Source organism: Limulus polyphemus, unplaced genomic scaffold (genome assembly GCF_000517525.1).
Source record: "Limulus polyphemus unplaced genomic scaffold, Limulus_polyphemus-2.1.2 Scaffold422, whole genome shotgun sequence".
Taxonomy (NCBI): domain Eukaryota; kingdom Metazoa; phylum Arthropoda; class Merostomata; order Xiphosura; family Limulidae; genus Limulus; species Limulus polyphemus.
Window position 1 is genome coordinate 553,127 of NW_013666032.1, and position 14,163 is coordinate 567,289.

At 29.9% G+C, this 14,163-nt stretch overlaps 1 protein-coding gene across 2 annotated transcripts in view; it reads right to left on the minus strand.

Annotated features, from left to right (window-relative positions):
- LOC106458159 (lissencephaly-1 homolog) overlaps window positions 1–14,163 on the minus strand; it is a 41,736-nt gene that overhangs the window by 20,045 nt on the left and 7,528 nt on the right. The gene's annotated exons all lie outside the window — the stretch shown is intronic.

Below are 14,163 nucleotides of genomic sequence, written 5' to 3' on the forward strand. Positions count from 1 at the left end.
GTATTTTGCACAAAGCAAATTGAGGGCTATTTGCACTAGTCATCCCTAATATAGAAGTTATAAACTAGAGGGAAGACAGCTAGTCAAAACTTCACACCACCAACACTTCGGCTACTCTTTACCAACTAAAAATGGGATTGATCATTACATTATAGCACACCAACAACTGAAAGAGCAAGCATGTTTGGTGACAGAACTCAATCCTGTGACTAGCAGGTTGTAATCTGAACACCTAACCACCAGGTCATAACAGGCCTGCATCAATAGTGAATATATTTACCTATGTATGTATTCTCATAGTATACCACAGCCTTATTCTCAGTATCTTATTTTGTTATGCATGCCATACAGAAGAAAATGCGAAACCTGTAGAGAATGATACATAATTTGAGTGAAAAATTATCTCAAGCTACATGAAAGAACATTTTCATTGGCATGTTACAGCCTGATTCAAAAACCTGAAAGATAATTTTTTCCCACTGTTACTATATCTAGTAACTCTGTATAGAGGTTTCTATCTTGTAAAACTATATAATACAGATACAGAAACAGATTTGAGTTAAGAGCTGTTGACATGCTCACAATTAATCACAAACAGAGAACAGTAGTTTTGTTCCTCTTATGAAATTTTGCCTGCTAAGAAAATTTTATTATACAGACAGAGTGTTGTTGTATTCCTATATGGATTTTCTGCACCAGCAAATGTTTTTTTTGCAGTTGCCTTAATTAAGAGATTCTTTTTGTAATAAAAAACAAAGCTTGCATTACCATAGTAACTTCAGAATATTGAAATTTTGCTAAGAAAACTGTATAGCTAAAACTGACATGTGTGAAATCTACAAAAAAACTACTTGAGCCTTCAAAATGAGATTAAAATTGTTAGAACTGAAAACTAATTCTTAGTATAAGCATATATTTTTAAAGTATGTTACCACATGTAACTGAAGTTAATAGTACTTGAAAAACAGGTAACATTACTGTTACCAATAAATTCATTAATTCTTCCACATACTGTTGGAATGTATTTTTTTTTTTTTATTCACCAAAATTATGTATCACATTTTAGATGAAAATACTATGGAGAGTCATGGTTAATTTATTTACTCAGAATTACTTTATGTATCCATTGTAAATGTACATCTAAAAATGTGTGAGCATGTGTAACTGTGTAGTATCACAAGATATGCTTTGACTGGCAGGTAAGGTACAAAAGCTCAATAACTGGAGGTTATAGATCTCCATAGCAAAATTGTAATTAAGTTTCACTTGATTCATCTACAAACGAAAGTGACAGCCACAAGGCTGTTCCACAACAAAACAACACTACTTATCAAAAATGCACTTAAGGAAATAAAAACTAGCTTCACTTAGGATTATATTCAATCCTATACTACACCATAACTTCAAAATGTTATGTTACTCAAGTCACCAGGAAAGCAACAATTACAGAAAAGGGAGGGCATTTTCCAACTTCTCTATCCTAACACATAACTATCATACCAAACATCTCCCTAAAACTTGCTCTAAGAGCTATCTAGCAAACAGGTCAAGCACCAGGAAATACAAGTTTAACCTTAGTTAGTGTAGTTCAACAATGGTTACATCCTATTTACCTAGAACTTCTATATAAATACAGAAATGTACTAATATTTGTTTTAATTTTGTAAATCAACACACTTTCATACTCTTAGTTACAACACAAAGGTTTAGCTATAACATCTACTCACACATGGTTAATTATATCTCATCATTAAACATGTTTATGCAAGACCAAGAAAATCAGCTGTAATTAGACAAGCCTAACTATTTATCATCATATATAAATATCAATGACAGTGTTGACAGTAAATTTCTCTATGACACACTTATTATTTACTTGTAAATATAACAGCTAAGACAGGAACTAAAATATACGAGTCAGTATTTATAGTATGCTCTAAAACTGGCAAAATTAGTACAAGAACACATATTAAATGGCTTAATGATACTGAAAGTAGAAAAACAAATCTCAACTTAATCTTTGTGATATATATGTCTAAGTCAACCTTAGATGTCTCCAACCTTCATAAAAAAAAAAGGTGAAACCTAAAATATTCCACTTAAATTTACGGAGAAATACAACAAACAGAATTACGCACCATCCTCCACGTATCAATTCATTATCTAGATACACAGAGTGGTTTCATAGAAAAATTGATCTATTTGACCTACATTTATTACAACTTAAGTAAATGACATATCAATGTTGGCTTACATGAAACATATTACCCAGAAAAGCTATAAAACAAAATGATATAACCACTATAACTGTACACCAGGAGAGTAAACATAAAACTTCATATATTTAATATTTGTTTTCTGCTTTAATATTCAAACTGCATACATATTTTACTGCCATTCATTCAGAGAAATCCACATTCTGCATCATATTGAGTAATTTTATGGTTTTGCTTGTTACTACTACAACACTGTGTAAAGAATTAGATATACAAATATGATGAAATCACCCAATTTCTATATACACAAAATACATAGGAAACCCTAGCAGGATTCAATGGAACTAAATGTTATTCATATGTTATCAGGGGTGCTTTTACGGGTTCACAACTAGAGGGGTACATAGTAGAGCACATACCTCTGCCATACAATGTTAATCATATTTGGCCCTCAAAAAATATAGTAGAAACATGGTTTTTAAAATCACTCATTCTAGGGTTAACAGAATGTGCAACAAACATACTGATCATTGATACTTAATAAAGTTTTGTTTGTATTGGTCACACCAGGCTATAATCCTTTCTAAGATACCTATAGAGATAAAACCCAACAGAAATAAGAGTATCACATACTGTTTAAAAAGCAAGTAAAAGACACTTCATGATTGTGACACTGTTACAAAAGATTAACTGCAAATTGTAGCCTTTAGATTTTTCAAATTATTTGTCCTTGAATACTCAACAGAGAAACAACAAAGCCATGGAAACAGGTGAATGATAGAAACCACTATCTCATATGAGTAACAACAGTTTTGCAACAAGATACATGAAGTATATGAAATTTTAATTTTCAATGCTTATTAAACAAAACTGAGATATGTTTTTGTGAAATGCTTTTGAATAACTATTATTTATTTGAACTATATTAAGCTCTGGAAATACAATACAAATGTATTTCACACAACAATAACAAAAAGGTTACAGGTTAGATCAAAATGACATGAAGACATTCTCTGTTGATGCTGTTGTTTTTACAGAACTTAAACCTTAATATGTTATAGGGTGATGTTCAAAACTTGAGGAGGGGTGACTGTATGCTTACAATTCTTTTTAAAAACCATCAAATGTCAAAGAGGAAATATTTTGATTTTCAAAATGACAGGAAATTGTGAACTTCACAAAGTCGCACATACCTGTTCAGGACTGAAAAAATGAGTCAGTCCAGTAGCAGTTTTTAACCATTGAAATCCAGCAATGACTTGCAGAATATATAATGCTAGATTTTCTTCATAAATATATATATTTTTACTGGTAATGGTTCCACAACAAACATCAGTTTGGCTATCATTACAGTTATGTTAAAGTAAAACATAGGTGCAGTGCTACCAATGCTCACCCATTGAGCATAAAACTCATGCATCTGGGATATTCTCACATTCACACGATTTATTGCAAAAATAATTATATAAATCTCACATTTTGGTCACTTTCTTACTAATGTATTTTATAGAATTAGTAACTTTATATAGCATATTGTGATTAGTTAACCAGACGGCTCCACGTTAAATTCAGCATCACAATGATCCAGAAAATGCACTAGGATTGCACCATCTTGCTGCAATGAATTTTGTGAATGAAGAAAAAGAAGAATATGTTACAATACAACCACACTACACCAGTCATATTAAATGCCAATATCAGGGCTCATCAGGCCAGCTGGGATACAACATACAAGTAATGCTTAGAGCACTACTATTGTCAGTATTTTCTATAAATCTAACACTCCATTCATGAGATCACTGAAGTTCATTAAACTTTGGAAATTAATTTCTAATACTATCATAGAGAAACTTTATAGAACAAATTCATTTTTTTAAACAGATATCAAGCGTTGAATCTGCACTTATGGAGAAGTGTCTTTTATCATGGCATATTCAAACATAGATATCCATAAAAGACTAGATACGACACGGGGACTCCGATAACATGCCATGTGGCCGCCATCTTGGAACGGTCAATTTTCCAGCACTGTCGCATTTCTCTATGTATATTAGATAGTAATTTGTCTATGTACAAAAATAATTTTAGGTCGCTCCTCACTCATAAGACATTATCTGACCAAATAATACAATATTCTACTTTGCATCTTCTCATTCCTGCTTTATTTTTTATCATTATTCTGCAAGCTTAATATATTACTCACAAGTGCAAATGAGGTGGCATAAGCCTTCATTTACAACATTTATCTATGAATTGACATTTTACATAAATTCTTTAAAAATAATGAATAGAATAGAAGCTAAAAACACTTAAGAATTAATGTCGGTTATTTAATACGTATTTTAACAAACTTTCAAATTTTTATCTAATACTGGACTTTCTACTGGTTTCAATATGATACCTTTATGGTCTTGTGTTCATTTCTGTTTTTGTACTCATTGTTATAATGTTTAGATATTCTGTGTCCTACTTTGGCATTGTATTGTATTTCTTTTTTATTCTATTATTTTCTCACTGTTACAGTAAAAAAACTTTCTAACTGTAGAGCTGTTTTAACCCAATACTTATATTGGATTATTTCCACTTCTAACTTCCATTATCCCTTAATTAATATTACTTTGTTCTGTAGTTAGTGAATTTATTACTGTATATACACATAGTAATGCATTGTATTTTGATAAGCTTATTTGGAAACATTGTAAGTCACTTTGAAAAGGTGTTAGCCAAATCATTTTACAATAAAAATCCAAAGACTAACAATACAGTTCCAACCCCTTAAATGCTTGTCACCCTAATAATAAATATTTCTATTTAAAATTTTCTGACTTAATTTCACAATTAACCACTATATCTTTATTTAGATGTTTTCTTTCTTAATGAACACTTTAACTACGTGATTGTTTTTGTTTTTTCTTTTGGTCCAGTGTACATTAAATACAATAAATTAATTTACACAAAATATGTATTCTCTTTTTTAGTAATGCTCCAGCACCATTTCATTATATTCAAGATGTATCTTTCATCAAAGGGTACAGGACTGATTGAATCCTGTGTAGGATCATGAGAATGCACATCCCAAATGTATTGAATTTTGTGCATTCTGTGATCTTTCCTTAAACTTTGGCAACAAATTGTACAAGATCCTGATATGATTATATAAGATCCTGTCCAAGATTTCAAGCAGGAAGGAAATACAAAATGTAGCATGTTTAACATTACATACAATAAAATTCACACGCTAAAGGAAAAGGCATTAGAAATGTCATGGTACAATTAGTTAAGGCAATGGTGACTTGTGAATACCACACTGCAGTGCATTAGACTACACTAAATTATTCATTATTATGTTACTGATATTAATATGATGTGTCTTTAGCTTTAAATAATCAAACTAGAAACAGTGATTCAACAAATCCCCCAACACACCACGAGATTTCTATGTGATTTTGAGTCCATTTTAGTTCACCATATAGTAACTTAAATTTATTTACGTATATATACTACCATTCTTTTTTTTAAAGTAACTCAGTTTTTGTAGTTTTGACTTTCTTGTTTCAATACTTTTTGTAGCATTAAAACTTTCTATATTACTATAACTAGCTAGATTAGGAATATGTTGGTCCCTATTTGTCTTTATAAAATTTGAAAATTTATCATACTTGTTTGTTGCCTCATTAGCTATATTTCTGTGCACCAGCAATACCAAGCATGGGGCGTGCATATATCTGATTTAATTTTATTAGTCATTAAGATCTCTACTAATCTACATTAAAATCTAATTATATGACCAAAGTATCCTTTTCGGTACAAGAAAAGAATCATTGGGACCCCAGTCGAAAGAGTTCTGTGAAAGAATTAGAGAAATAAGATTCATCATTTTTTCTGTATGCTTATCTGGAAAAGTCACTTACTTGCTTACGTAGATGAAAATTTTGAAATAGTGAAATTTTGATTCACTCCATTAACACTTATATAGTGATTTAGGCGGCTTTATAGATATAGTAAGCTTTAGTTGTGCTCAGCCAATACTGTAAAATAGTCATTGTTAACATTCAAACATTTCAAAGGTAGTTTCAAACTGATAATTGTTATGGCCATAATTTTGTTTAATAATGATCTCTACTATCAAGTACTACCATACTTAATAATTTTTCCAGCATTATTTCATCACGAATTACATGGCTTCACACACATACCGATTTTTCATCATATTCCTAATTCGAAATTGCCAGGTTGTAAACAAACAAAAAAAGAAAGATAACAGAGAAAAAGACACAGAAATACAATAACATCAAGCCAATTAAATCTAGGAAAGCATAAAACATGTTAAGTGTCTAACATTTTACTTAAAGTAATACTACAATATCCATGGCTATGTATAAAATGTAAAAATACAGTATATTTTCTACTAACATGTTCTTTATATCTTCAGGATAATGTATAGGCCTACATTTTACATGATACAGAACAGTAAGAGTAGATAATTAACGTATATTATCATTAAATAATTTTACACGTATAAAATATGCATGCTATATCCACTGTAATTCCAAAGTATAGTTCTGACCTAAGCTGTGGAAGTTTATTTCGGTTTGAACATCCCCTTTGTATACGGTAACTAATCATATACAAAGGTGTTAATTGCCACAAGAGGGCGCTCAACTAGCACACATCAGCCAACAGAATGTGGACATCGTATATAGTCTATTATGGAATATCTTTCTACTCAGCCACTATCAACAATACAAATTTTCACAAGAAATGTCTCCATCTAAACTTGTAGTTTATTACATAATGTAGAGGGCCCTTAAAAACTATGCTAAAGTTGTTACTTGTGTTTAAGATATATAGAAGCCTTGAACCTCTACTACTGTTGGGCAATTTATGCAATGATAAACACGTGCGTGAACAAAATGTTTTCTAATACTGCACAATCAGAAACAAATGTTAATAAATCTATTAACACAAGTTCCGAAAACCCTGTAATTTTACCCTGATAGAGTCGAATCAAAATAACTTGTCTACCGGAGATATTTGAATTATTCTTCTATCATACCACTTTTTATAAAATACAAGCTTGAAACATGGCATGTTTCAACATAAACGTGCATCTCCTTTCAATATCATAAATCTATGGAAACAAAAATGAGGAAGAGACATTACAACCACAAACATAAAACATACAGACACACATTACAACCACAAACATAAAACATACAGACACACATTACAACCACAAACATAAAACATACAGACACACATTACAACCACAAACATAAAACATACAGACACACATTACAACCACAAAAATAAAACATACAGACACACATTACAACCACAAAAATAAAACATACAGATACACATTACAACCACAAACATAAAACCCTCAGACACCCACATGTAGTTTATGTAAGCTGTGTCTGTAATGGTCGCTATTCATGAAGGTAATTTATGTAGTACATGTAGACACTTGACAAATAGGTCATATCAATCGCTGGCACGGTTACCAACCTATACGATCATCACCTATGTATATTTATTAGTTAACATAGTTAATAATTTCATTTTCCCACATACATCAACACTCCAAGATGTCAAGGACTAATTTACAAATTTAATAAAGCCATGTTCAAAAATAGAACCAAATATCACCTTATAAATCGATACAAAACACAGCATTACATAAAAGGTCTATATCATAAGATGGTTAATACAATAAACATAGATTATATCAAGATATGCACAGCTATTCAAACTTCACACCAACAGTGTTCATATTAAGGAAATTCATATAAAGAAACAAATGTACTCGTCGATTCTCAAAGCAAGAAGCTTCCTGATAATAAACACACACACACACCTTAATGTACAGTAATAAACTTATGCAAATTACAATTACCATTAGTGAAGGACAAACTTCGTCCTAGCACAAAAAAAAATATCCACTCTAAATATAGCTTTAACCACAAAAGACAACTTACAACCAACCAAACAGAAGTAAAAAATAAATTCAGAATCAAAAGCAAGATGGGTGGTAACCTCCAATATAATACCAATGTAACAGAATAATTGCCCTTAGAGACATTATACCAATTCCATAATAACACACCAGAAGACCTAAGACAATATCATTGACTAGATGACAAAACACAGGAATTCTCTTAAAGAAGACAGCAGATTAGAAGTTTGAGTGTATGATATAAAATAGTTAGTAATTAGTTTTAGTGTTAAAAATGTTTTTTTAACTAATTAATACGCAGACTTAGATAATCATACACGCTCAAACCATGCCACGTTCATTGCTACATGTCTGTAAGTACTCAAGAAACATTAGCTTTATTACTACACTACGTATAAGATAAAGAAAAATGGCATTACAGTCCTACAAACAAACCCAAGTTCATCTCTAAAAGTAACCACTTGGTACTGTTCTCTTTATTGCCCTTGTCCAGGGTTACTGATAAGATGTAGATTTAGAAGGTGAATCAACAGGCCAGGACCCCATATTCTTTTTAATTAAATTTAATTTTAAAAAATATAAAATTCAGTGTATAAAACGTTATTTTCAATGCCACGATTACTTCATTTTCCAATTTTATTTTGAACTGTTTCTAAAATATCCTTAGTTGTTCCACCACTGCTGAAGATGGATGAAATTTTGCAAATGTTAATAAAGTGTCGTGAAATAACAGAATAAATTATTCTTACCAATTTGTTTTCAATGAAAAGAATTCTAGTGACAAGATATGCTATACGACAGACACCTACACTCCAGGCATGTTGTATTCTGAACATTTGAAGACTTGTGTGTGATGTCCTGGTGAGATTGTTGTTCATGTGTGTAAAGACATAACCTTATACCACCTAATTTGAAATTTACGTGTAAATACTAAAGTACTGTCAACATCGTAATGTGAGGATTGCATTTTTCGAGTATGCAATTACTATGCAGAACATGTAATATTATCATTATTTTTAACACAAGATTGATCCAACTGAGAAAATAAATAAAATAACATTGAGGTTTTCAAAAGAGAAATTTCAAAACTATTTTTCAATAAAATATATTTTTTAAACTTAAAGCTATTCACCTGTTTTATAATTATACATATAACATACTGTCTGCAGATATATATATACGTATTGTTAAATGTGCACTTTGCTGAAAAATATCAAGTTACAATTCTTTCAATCATCTTTTTCTGCATAACACATATTGATTTCAAATGTTGGAAAAATTAAAAAATTCTGTACATATAACTAATATATATTTTTTGTTTCTGACAGAATTTAACAAAAACAACTACATATATTGACTCGTCTAATGCTCCCATGTTTCGTAAGTTGATTCAGCAGACAGATACAGCACTTCTGCATTTACCACACCATTGCTCAATTGATTTTACTTCAAAAATCACTAATAAAAGTAGTGCCCTAGTTGGTCAAATTAGTACCTCTTCCATTATTTTATTAGTCTATATATGTCTACTAAGCAAACCCTTCAACATAAGATTGTCAAGTCATTACATTTCACTACCTGAAAAAACCAAGTTTATTAATCGAACTATACCGTAATGATGGATAAAAGTATGTGAATACTTATTTATGTGTATGTGTAAGCTAGCATGGTATGCCTAATACCTAAAAACACTAATGAGAGAAATTGGACAACAGAGAAAACTTGAAGATCAAGCCAGTGAATTTCAAACAATGATTACATGAACTAATTGTTTATCAATGTAAAGACTTGAAATCAGCACAATGTAAATTTATGTGAAAATAACACACTGGTTCAAAAATATACACTACCTAATTTTATCGTTAACCTAAGCACAATGTAAACTTATGTGAAAATAACACACTCGTTCAAAAATATACACTACCTAATTTTATCGTTAACCTAAGCACAATGTAAACTTATGTGAAAATAACACACTCGTTCAAAAATATACACTACCTAATTTTATCGTTAACCTAAGCACAATGTAAACTTATGTGAAAATAACACACTCATTCAAAAATATACACTACCTAATTTTATGGTTCTTATTATAATTATATTAATTGTAAAGTACGGGTCTATGAACACGATCATGTAGTTTCTTATGAATGAAGTTTAGTATTGTAAATCTATCTATTGTCAAAATATGAGAAACACAGTGAATTAGAATATTATTTAAAAATAAAATGTTAATCCTAGAATGCCAGCATGGTTAGTTTAGTATACAGGTTTAACTTGTATGCAGTCACAGTGATCCTATGTTGGTGATCCAAGGTTAAGGTATTAAGAGCAAGGAACAATTACATTTCTTTAATTAGGTTACATCTGCAGAGTGCCCAAAACAGTTTAATTCCGTTCACAGGCTTTCCAGTAATTACTCCACTCTTATTTTGCAAGGCTTGTATATATTTGTATATGTATATGAACACACACAGTGGTATCTGACTAATTTTTTGCAGGAAATTTTTATTCTGCAAAATCTCCTTGAAAAATAACCTAAACAGATAACACTTGTTTGCTCTGAAATCATTCATTTGCCATCCACAGTTTTATTGTCAGTAAGAAACTATGAATGTTAATATAACCATACCATGTTTAAGCATGCCAAATGCATTTCATTAAACATCTAATAAATCAAATATTTTATTCAAGTCATGTTCATGATATTGGATCAAAAACAAATCATATCCAAAAAACAAAGCACAGTAACCTACATATTTTCCTTCTACAGACAGGTTTCATGTGTACAATAGTCTTTTGCCCATGCCAAAGTTGGCACACAAAAACTCTCCACTAGGGGATTATGGTTACATGAAAGAAACTTATAGCCAAGTCTTGTTCCAGGTACCAATAATGATCTGTAACAGGATAGCTTTATTTTCTTATTTCAGAAAAATTTAAAGTAATCAAAGACATCAATCATAAATCTTACCTGCTGCTCAAACTTGCAACAAATATTTATGAAAAATATTAGAGCAACACATCTTAATCAATAGAAAACAAAATCCATGCAATGACTGAATTTTCACTGTCTAATTAATAAATACAAGTATGCAATATGTTAAAGTAATCTAAAATCTCTTGAAAGTCAGTGGTACAACATTCATATGCTTAAAAATCCCAGACTCCAGAATTAACGAGATGCACCAGAATAAATTAACCTTACAAATGAAGTCCAAACACACCGTATCCTATGTTACAAAAGTGACCAAATATCAAACCATACTAGAAAATTCTGCATTAGTTACCACAATGAGAATACACATCTGATATTGTATGAAACTGACTTTGTAAAAATGCAGAAACTGCTAAATTTTTCAAACATACATGTGATTCTAAAACAGATTTTACACTATCACAACAACTACCTTATCAACAATTCTGATAATTTAAATTTAAAAAACAAAGATTTTCAAGTGTGTGTGTGTGTGATCTACACAAGGAAATTATGTACAATATTTAATACAAGATATTCTCCATGTATCACACTTTTAAACAGTACATGTCATGAAAGAAATAATTCTGAAAAACAGCTGTTTCAAGACAATAGATCTGTGTGTACCTGGGGGTAACTACCTTAAATGTAGACATGGAACACTTTTTTAACAAACTTATCTCAACTTTTTAAGTATTAAATTAGAAGTTTAAGAAATTAGCTCTTTAAATATTCCACACAAATGCTTTTCAAATCTACATGATTCTTTTTCACATATTATTACACAATATATCATAATTACAACTGTAGGTCACAAATAACCAGAACAATTTTTATCTTGTAAATACCCTTAACACGTTGACCAAGCCAGTAAACAGAGTTAATTAAAAATAGCTTTGATGTGTTAAAGGATTTTTTTTTCTTAAAATTTTTTTTTCAACGTAAATGTATATATGTTTATCAATTTATTAGAGTTAAGATTGAACAAGTGTCAGACAATTACAGTTTCAATTTGTGTGATGACCAATAAGATAAATAATAATTGGTCAATGTTGAATGGCAGTGATTTTTTCTAGCAGAAAGGCTGTGTACATGAAATAGATTTATCATTGCTCAATAATAAAAAGCCTTAAAAATACTAGACTTGTCATATTACATATAAGAAATAAAATCTAGAAAATACATGAGTATGTTCAATGAGAATAAACTTGGTTAAATAAAACATGTATAATACATGACATTGATTTTTAGTGTCTGTAGCTTCATCTACACTGATAGGAAAGAATTTACAATATTTTAAAAATTACAAATATTACAGTTCTTACTATTGTAAAATGTTATGTCCTGTTCTTAAATAAAATAGATATACTGCACCTATATGGGTAGTATACCAGTCTACAGAATAATAAATGTTACCTTGGGTCAACTAACAACAGCCTTCATATTCTAGACTACAGATACTCAAACACTTTAAGCAGATTTGGACATAAACATATAGAAATCTTACTGCAGGATAAATATATTTTTAATACCATATTTTTCAGATAAATACACCATATTTGGTCAGTTTACTTTGCATAATCAAAAAATTATTTTATCATTTGGCTTGCTAGACTGTTTCACAAACCAGATTAAACTTTCCTGCACACCTTAGTTTGACCACTGGTCTAGACAAAATCATAACACTCATGGTTCAGCAACAATATAATCAGTTTGAGAAAGACTTGAAGAAACAGCTAGTAATTCTATTCAACAACTGTAAAAAGCTTCACCATTTCTAGATGACACAAAATGTCCAGGTTTTAAGTGATTCATCAACTCACATTCTACAAATAGGGTGATATATTCACTGACTTTACACAAAATCACATAAGCAACATGAAATAAAATCACTATAAATGTTCAAATCATAAAACTATTCCACTAAAAATAAAGTACATACATAATGGGTGTAAATTTTTATGCATATAAAATGTGTAATGTTGATAAATCCCATCGTATGTAAAAATATTCCAAGAATAATTGTAATTTTAATAATCTTTTTAATTTATGAGTTACATCAAAATTCTGAATTTAACCTTGTTTTCAAATCTGTGTAGGTAAATTTCAATAATGTTAAACATTTCAATAACACATTTCCTACTAAAATCAAATTAATTAATTGTAAGCAATTGTATTAACATAAGCAAAAAAAAAACTTTTAAAATTCAAAAAGTATTCATTTTGGAATATATAAACTGAGTCAATTATTTTTCATTAATAAAAATTGTACTTTAACAATTATTGGCATATAAAACTTATCTGCCTATGTGTAACTCATAATATCAGTAGTTAAGATTAAAATCAATACTACAAGTACTTACAGGCACATTGTAGTGATAGATAAAAAGTAACAATTAGACATGGATGACTGTAAAGGCTACTAAATTATAACTATTTTCTACCTCTGCTTGTAAGTAAATAACACAGACCCAAGTTTCATCTCTGGCCTAGACATTTTCCTATACCTTAAGATATACTAATAATCCAAATATCACATTTTAAAAGCATCCTTATGTGTTTCAGGTATTTGTATTTAATCATTTAGTAACTATGTATAAATATAAACTGTACAGCTTAATTAAAATTTCACAAGTGTAAAAAACAACTAGCAGCATGTACTTAGAAGTAGATCCTCCAGTAGTACTGTAATTATTTCAGTTATAGATGCATGTAATCTACAGTATAAATACAAAACGAATGCCTATGAAAGAACTAAAAGTTCAAACATGCAAAAAATTTAAACTGAAAATTACTAAAACATATGTTCATGTCAGATGAAAGAACAGTCATGCATAAAAAGAGATCAGATATTTGAAAGCTGGAAGTTCTCATGTAATTACACATTAAAGATCACCTACATCAAGTTACATAAAAAACAATTAGTAGTTTTAAATTTACACTACAATAACCAAGACTAACATTACATTAGTATAGTAACTGCAAAAAATATATATATATATATATATATA